Consider the following 7,557-nt stretch of genomic DNA (forward strand, 5'->3'; position numbering starts at 1 on the left):
CCCCGGCCTCAGCACGGCCTGCAGATGGCAGGGACAGGGCAGGGGACAGGGCAGGGGATGGCCCATTATCTAGAGGTCTAAGGGACCCCAGGTGACTTCCAGCCAGGTCCGCCAAGGCGCGTGGGAGAAATGTCAGTCTTGCCCATGGTGACCATTTTTACCTCATTTCTGAGGGGCCCAGCCTCCCTGAGAGCCTGAGACACGGACCCTGGGAGGCAAGGGGTCTTTGAAGACACGTGGTCTTCGGGGGTTTTAGAATTTTTGAAAATTAAAAGGAAATAACACAAGTAATCCATAAATCCATAAGCACACTCTCATCGTAGGAAAGCATACTGGCCTTCCTACCCTGTCGGAGTTCAATCGAGTCCCCCCGAAAATTCATGTCCACCCAGAACCTCCGAATGTGACCTTATTTGGAATAAAGTTTTTTTTGCAGATGTACTTAGAATAAGGATTTCAAAATAAGATCATAATGGGATTGGGTGGGTCCTAAAGCCGCCAGGAGTGTCTTTACACGAGAAAGGAGAGGAATATTTGAAGATGAAGACACGGGAGCGAAGGAGCCATTTGAGACAGAGGCAGAGACCGGGGGACCAGGTAATAGGCCACACAGGCTGGGGCCACCAGAAGCCGGAAAAGGCAGAAAGGATCCTCCCCTGGAGCCTTTGGAGGGAGCGCGGCCCTGATGACACCTTCGTCTCAGACTTCCGGCCTCCGGGACAAAGAGAGTCAGTCTTTATGTGTTGTCTTAGGCCACTCAGTTTGTGGTGATTTGTTACGGCAGCCACAGGGTACACACCCGGGTCCCTGGGTCTCTCACAGTCTGCGGTCTGTCCCTTCGGGGCTTCTCTCTGCTCTCCACACATGACTATGTCGTGTAGACAGAGATTATGCCCTTAAAACTCAAATAGGCACACGCCCCACGGGATGTTCCATAAATGGCTCTCGCCCACCCGCCCACCCGCCCACGTGCATCTGGGAGAGGGTCCAGGTTCTTCCTCTCCAGCTGACTCCATCCTTTCTACTAGTCCACGTGTGACTCTGTCGTCCCTCCTTCAACAAGCCTGGCTGATGGGCACGCGGGTCCTTTCCAGCTCTTTTCCATCAGACACAATGCCACGACGAATGTCTTTGCCCCGTCCCTTTGGCAGCTGCTTGGTGGTTCCTGGAGCATAGAAGTTTCCTTAGAAGGGGAGTTACTAGGTCAAAGGGGTAAGCTCTTTTACAGTTTGATTGGTTTCATCAGATGGAGTCAACATGTATTAGAAACGCAGACTCTTGAGAAGGAGAGAAGCATGGAAGTAGACTTTTGGATTTATTAGTGTTGGATACTCTCAACCCCGGAATCAGGACACTCGAAGGCATTGGGAGAGGAGCCCTGGAAAGGACATCTGTGCTGGGGTCTCACTCAGGGGGAGCCTTGAGTAACCTCTCCCCAACCCTCTGTGGGTCTCTGTCCCTCTGGGGTGGGCAGGGGAAAAGAGAGGGGCTAAGACAGGGGCCCTGGGACTCTGGCAGGGGAGCTGGGGGAGCTTGGCGTGGAGTAAAGTACCTCCCCAGCCTGAGGACCCAGCTCCTCAGAGGTATCAGGCCTAGTTGGGCCCCTGGAGCCACACACAATGGTCCCTCTGTGCGTGGCTCAAAAGATGTGCATGGAAAGGGCGGGATGGGGGTAGAGGAGGTGGGGGCCACCTGTTTCTAAGGCTGATCTGCTAGCCCAATATGGTGGAAGTGATGCTATGTCAGAGCCTCAACCCAGCCCGTGAGAAATGGCAGCTTCCACGGCGCATCTCTTGGGATGCTTGCTCTTGGAACTCAGCCACCATGCTGTAAGGAAGCCCAACCGCCCCACGGGAAGGCCACGTGGAGAGGAGAAGAGGCCCCAGCCCCCAGCCCAATGGAGCTAATGAGTCACCCAGGTCCCAGCAGAGCTGCTCCAGCCGATGCCACAGAGAGCAGGGGGTGTGCCTTCCCCTCCGAGCTCTGCTTATTTGCAGCTACATGGGAGAAACAAATGCTTGCTCTGGTTTAAGCCACTGAATTTTGGAGTCATATGTTACTTAGTGATAGAGAACTGGAACACCCCCAGGGCCAAGAGAGTCACCACCAGTGCCTAGGAATAGGCTCTGGGTTCAGACCCACCAGCCAGTGCTCACTTCGGCAGCACATATACTAAAATTGGAACGATACAGACCCACCAGCCATGTGCTAAGACCTCTCTCTGCAGATAGTGATTGTACTGGTACTTGCCCCACAGGGCCCTGAGAGGGTGAAATGGGATGATGCAGGGAGGGCCCCGGCATGACGTGAGCCCAAGGTGAGTGGTAGCTGTTAGGACTGTTGGCTGCTACTGTTATTTTCATAGGCACTTAGAAAATTACTCTGGGTTTTATTAAAACAGGTAGATCCTCCACTGCTTCTTCCTTCAGGGGCCTCCCCCTCCAGGAAGCCTTCCCTGATCACCCCAGGCTGAGCCACCGCCTCTTCTGCGCAGCTACAGTCCCCTGTTCCACCCCCACCACGGTGTGGGTCCCCCCATGTGGCCATGGCCCGTTTATAGCTACCAGGGTGGGAGCTCCTCAAGGGCATCATTAGAAGGGCCAGCTGGTCCAAAGTAAGGGCAAGGTCTGTATGCACCCGGGTGGGGGGCTCTGGGGTGCTTCTGTAGTTGAATGCCACGGTGTGCACCTGGGTGGGTCTGGGGCGCAGGCCGCTGTGTGTTTCGGCAGGCCTGTGTGCTGTGCGTGTGTGTCTGTGTGCACACGAATACCTGCATGCGTGTCTGGAGGCGGATGAGGGTTCGCCTCTGTGCGTGGTGCGCCCCGCGTACCTGCCTCCATGGGGGAACGTGTTCGTTCGCACGCATTCATGGATTTGCATGAGGGCCGTGTGCATGGGTGTGTGTGTGTGTGTGTGTGTGTGTGTGTGCATGCACGAGCGCCCGAGACCAAGCTCCAGGGCCAGGCTGCTACCGTGAAAAGCCTCTGTAGCAGCTGCTACATCCAGGTCCCACCATTCCTCATTTGAGAACTAAAAATAGCCCATGTCCAGCTCTGCCCCAGCGGGCAGGGGGCCGACGGGCAGCCCCACCGGGCACCCTAGCCAGGCAGCTGCTCTCCTCCCTTCTTGGGCCACCGTCCTCCTTGCCTGTCTCCGCCTTGGGCTCCCATGAGCTCATGCAGGCCCCGCTTAGCCGGGGCGGGGAGGGGGTGGGGAGGTGCCGAGGCCCTGCCCCTGGCCGGGCGGCTGGACTCAAGCAAGGCCCGATAAGGTCAAGCATGGCTTGGGGTCCGCCCCCTCGCTCCAGCCAGGGCCAGCCGGACGGACATGAGTCAGCACAGGGGGCATCGGGCAGCCCAGACCTGACCACGGGCTGGCGGCAGCAGAGGCCCGGGAGTGGGCTCTCCTCCCTGGGCAGGGCAGGAACTGTCCAGGAGGAATCACCTCCTGGTGTTGGCCAAGCCCTGACCTCATTCCCCATCTTGAGGAACACCGCCTCCACCTACACCCAGAAAGCCCCTCTTGGAGGCCCCCCGTGGGCTTCCTGCCCTGGTCTGGTCATACCCCTTCAGCATCCACAGGCGGGACACCCACCCTGCACAAGGATGCTTCCTGGCTTAGCTGCAGTGCCCCGGGGGGCTCCCACACACCACCCCCAACCAGGAAGTCCTTGCTGACCCCCAGGCTGCCCTGGGGCATCTTCTGACTTCGAGCTCCCTCCCTTGGAGCCCCTCACTCTCAGCAGGGAAGCACATCTTTTTCATGTCCGTGTTCCCACTGGGGTCCCTCAATCCTTCTCCATCACAGCCTGGGAGAAGGTGTCATTCTGTCCTCCTCTACAGGGGACGAGGCCAAGCGATGTGACTGGCCCAAAGTCCTCATTTACTGTGTGACTTTAGGCTAATGGCTTAACCTCTTTGGTTTCCTTATCAGAGGGCTCAACATCCTCCTGGTGAGGCTGTGTGTTGTGTAAGGGGACACCACGAATTCTTGAGGTATCCTGCAAATCGCACCTTGGGCAGGATGTACTGGGGGATCCCCAAACACAGGCTCTACTGGGGGCTGGGCAGCCCCCCAGCTGGACCGGAGGTTCAGGGATGGAAATGCTTCTGGCTGGAACCCAGCTGGTCTCTGGACCTGGGGTTGAGCCATTCCCGGAAGGAATCCAGCTACTCTGAGCCCAGCTGGGGTAGCTGGGGGACCCGGAACTGCCCCACTAGTTCAGGAAGGAACCTGGAGAAGGGGCCCCTGGCCTGGGGCGTGGGAGGGGCCGTGGCACGACCCAGACTGTGGAGCCTCAGCTGAGAAAGGGGAGGACTTAGAGGGGGACCAAGGACTCCCTGGCCTGGCCCCTGAGCTCTGAGCCAACCTCCCCAACTTCTTGTCGCGTGACTCGGTTTCCCCATCTGTAAAATGCGGTTATAACTGCCTCACCTCAGAGAGTTGTTGTGGGGGCTGAGTGGATCAGGCGCATGTGCACAGGGGCCTGGTGCACAGTGGGCCTTGTCTGGGGCACCTCCCCTCCCCCATCCTCTCTGCCTCCCAGACCCCAGGACACCTGCAAATGCCTCCTCGGTCCCAGGCTCAGAGAATGACACAAAGGGGGGAAGAGGGGACAATTAAAACAAACAAACACCCTATATACTTGCTAAGAGGCTCACGCATGTCCAACAATCCAACTACATCAAAGGGTGTGGAATGAAACCTCTCCCTCCCACCCCTTCAGTTGGCTTCTGGAGGCTTCTCCCAGAGAGGGCCTATGCAGATACACTTGGATATATATTATCCTTTTGTTCTCCTCCTTAAGCCCATATCCCTAAATGGCAGATTCTTCCTTGCACCTTGGAGAGTGGCCCACACCAATACAACAGGGCTTCCTCTTCCTTCTCCATGGCTGAGCTGTAAGGTGGCCCCTCGTTTCTTTCACGAGACTCTGGACGCAAGTCTTATTTATTTATTTAATTAGGAAAGCAAGGGAAGGGCTTAAGGAAAGCGTCCTCCCTTGCGTCTGCAGTGGGGACCTCGGGTTTGAGTGTGGACTCCGCCACACACCGCGTGGTTCGGCGGGGGGCTGGGGGGTGCTGGCGACTTGCTTCTCCTCTCTTGGTCTCAGTTTTCTTGCCTGTGAGATGGGGGTTGTATCCGGCACTGAGATAATTTGCTAACTGGTGGCCCGCTGGCTGTACCCTGTTCGTGGAGGTGTTTTGCTCCCCCCAAGTTTTCCAAAATCTGGAGATTTCACATTAACGTCCCGGCTTTTGAAAATTCAAGCCTGGCAATAGGGGGCTGGAGCACTTTGGATGGGGCAGGGGCGCTCTGCTTGGCCACAGGCCCCACCATGCCCCATTGCTACTTCCGTTCCCTCTTGCCTGATTTTGTCAGCCTCCTCCATGGGGCGGGGTGGCGGGGGGAGTGTCTGGGATTAGGGTTGTGCAAGCATAATGGGGTCTTTGTGAACTCCCCAAGGTCAGGGTCGCCCGCACCCCGCACAGGCCCAGCTTCATCCTCCAAAGTGTCTGGGATTTGGTATCTGGAGCCAGGGCTCGTGTAGGCCGGGGGACCCAGGCCCTGAGCAGGAGGCTCCAGAGTGTCTCCCCTGCCAGAAGGAAAGAGGAAATGGCTGGCACCATGTCTGGGAAGGGCTCCGGGCTCCCAGCCAAGCAGCTGTGTCCCAAGAGGCAGCGGCTAAGTCTTCTTCCCTAGGCTGGAGCCGGAAGCTAGGCTACAGGCACCTGGAGTTCCCATCTCCTGGTCCCCAGGATGTGGATTCCTGTACGCCGCCCCCCACGCCTTCCTCTTCCTCACCTCCATTTGGTCGCCACATCCTGTAGGTTGAGCCGGGCCTAAAGGGGAGGCAGGACGTGGGTGGGCTCCAGGGGGGGACCTCAGTGGCATCCTTTCTCCAGGGCAGTTGAAGTCTCTTCTTGGCGCCAGGGTGCCTTGAAACACAGTTGGAAAACCACTGATGGAGCCCTTTTGACAAATGGAAAACAGGGACCTGGAGGGAGGAACGGTAGGAGGGTCAGACCCCGAGGACCCTTGCAGTCCCTCCTAACCCCCAGTCTACACTGGAGCCTGGCACGGGAAAATGCAGCGTGCGCTGCCCCAGCCCTCCTCCCCTGGAGAGCCTGCCCTGACAGCCCCCCCACCTTGCTCTCGTTGGTCCAGACAGCCAGGGACATGTTGGGACTCCACCACTTCCTATGTCCGACACCCTTTTTCTCCAAGCCTCACTGTGCACCATCTGCCAAATACCCACCTCCTAGGGTTGTTGTGAGCAGCGAAAGGGATGCTAATGCAAATAACAGGAATACTAAGCCCAGCATTACCCCTCCCTGAGCTCCAAACAGATGCTGCAGCTCATTTGTTAAAATACCTTTATTAAGACCTAACTTGCATCCCATAAAACTCACTCATTTAAAGTGTGTGATTCCATGGTTTTTAGGGTGTTTACAGAGTCATACAACCATCACCATAATCTAATTTTAGATTGTCCCTGAAAGAAACCCAGTCCCCACCAGCAGCCATGCCCCGTTTCCCTTCCCCCAGCCCCGGGAGCCACCCACATACTCTCTATGGATGGGGCTCTTCTGGACTTTTCACATCAATGAAACCACACAGTATACGGTCTTTTGGTCTTTCGCGACTGGCTTCTTTCACTGAGCATCCTGTTGTGGCACGGATCAACATTTCATTCTTTTTTTTTTATGGCTAAATAATATTTCATTGCATGGATTTACCACATCTGATTTATCCATTCATCCGTGGTGGACACTTGGGCTGTTCCCTCTTTTTGGCTATTACGGCGAATGCGTCTATGAACATTCCCGCACGAGTCTTTGTGTGGACATATGTTTTCATTTCTCTTGGGTGTATGCCTAGGCAGAGAGCTGCTGGCTCAGATGGTAACTGTGTTTAACATTTTGAGGAACTGTCAAATCATGTTCCAAAGCCGCTGAATCATTTTACATTTCCACCAGCCATGCACGAGGACTCCCATTTCTCTGCATCCTCACCACCCCTTTTTTCTAGTCTGTCCTCCTGATTATAGTCATCCTGGTAGGTGTGAAGTGGTACCTCATTGTGGTTTTGATTTTTTTTTTTTCTAAATAGGCTCCGTGCCCAGAGCAGAGCCCAACACGGGGCCCGAACCCACAACGCTGAGACCAAGACTTGAGCCAAGATCAAGAGTTGGATGCTCAACGGACTGAGGCACCCAGGCGCCCCCTGGTTTTGATTTTGATTTCCCTAACCACGAATCATGGTGATCATCTTTCATACATATTTTTTTGGAGAAATGCCTATCCAAATGGCAGGATCTCATTTAACCCTCACAATGACATCATGAGATTTGTGGTTCAGAGGAGCTCATGAGAGCTGGGGGGACAGGGCTGGTAAGCTCCGGGCCACCATGCTGGGCACCAAATCTGGGGAAGAGGGGCCTCATGCATTACAAAATCACTGGAGTGGAGGCCATAGCTGATGGTGGGGATAAGGCAGTATTTGGACTTCCCCCCACCCCACGGCTGCAGCAACAAAGAACTGAGCCCTGAGTTC

Source organism: Callorhinus ursinus, unplaced genomic scaffold (assembly GCF_003265705.2).
Source record: "Callorhinus ursinus isolate GAN/ISIS: 27379988/994484 unplaced genomic scaffold, GSC_fseal_2.0 scaffold48, whole genome shotgun sequence".
Lineage (NCBI taxonomy): Eukaryota > Metazoa > Chordata > Mammalia > Carnivora > Otariidae > Callorhinus > Callorhinus ursinus.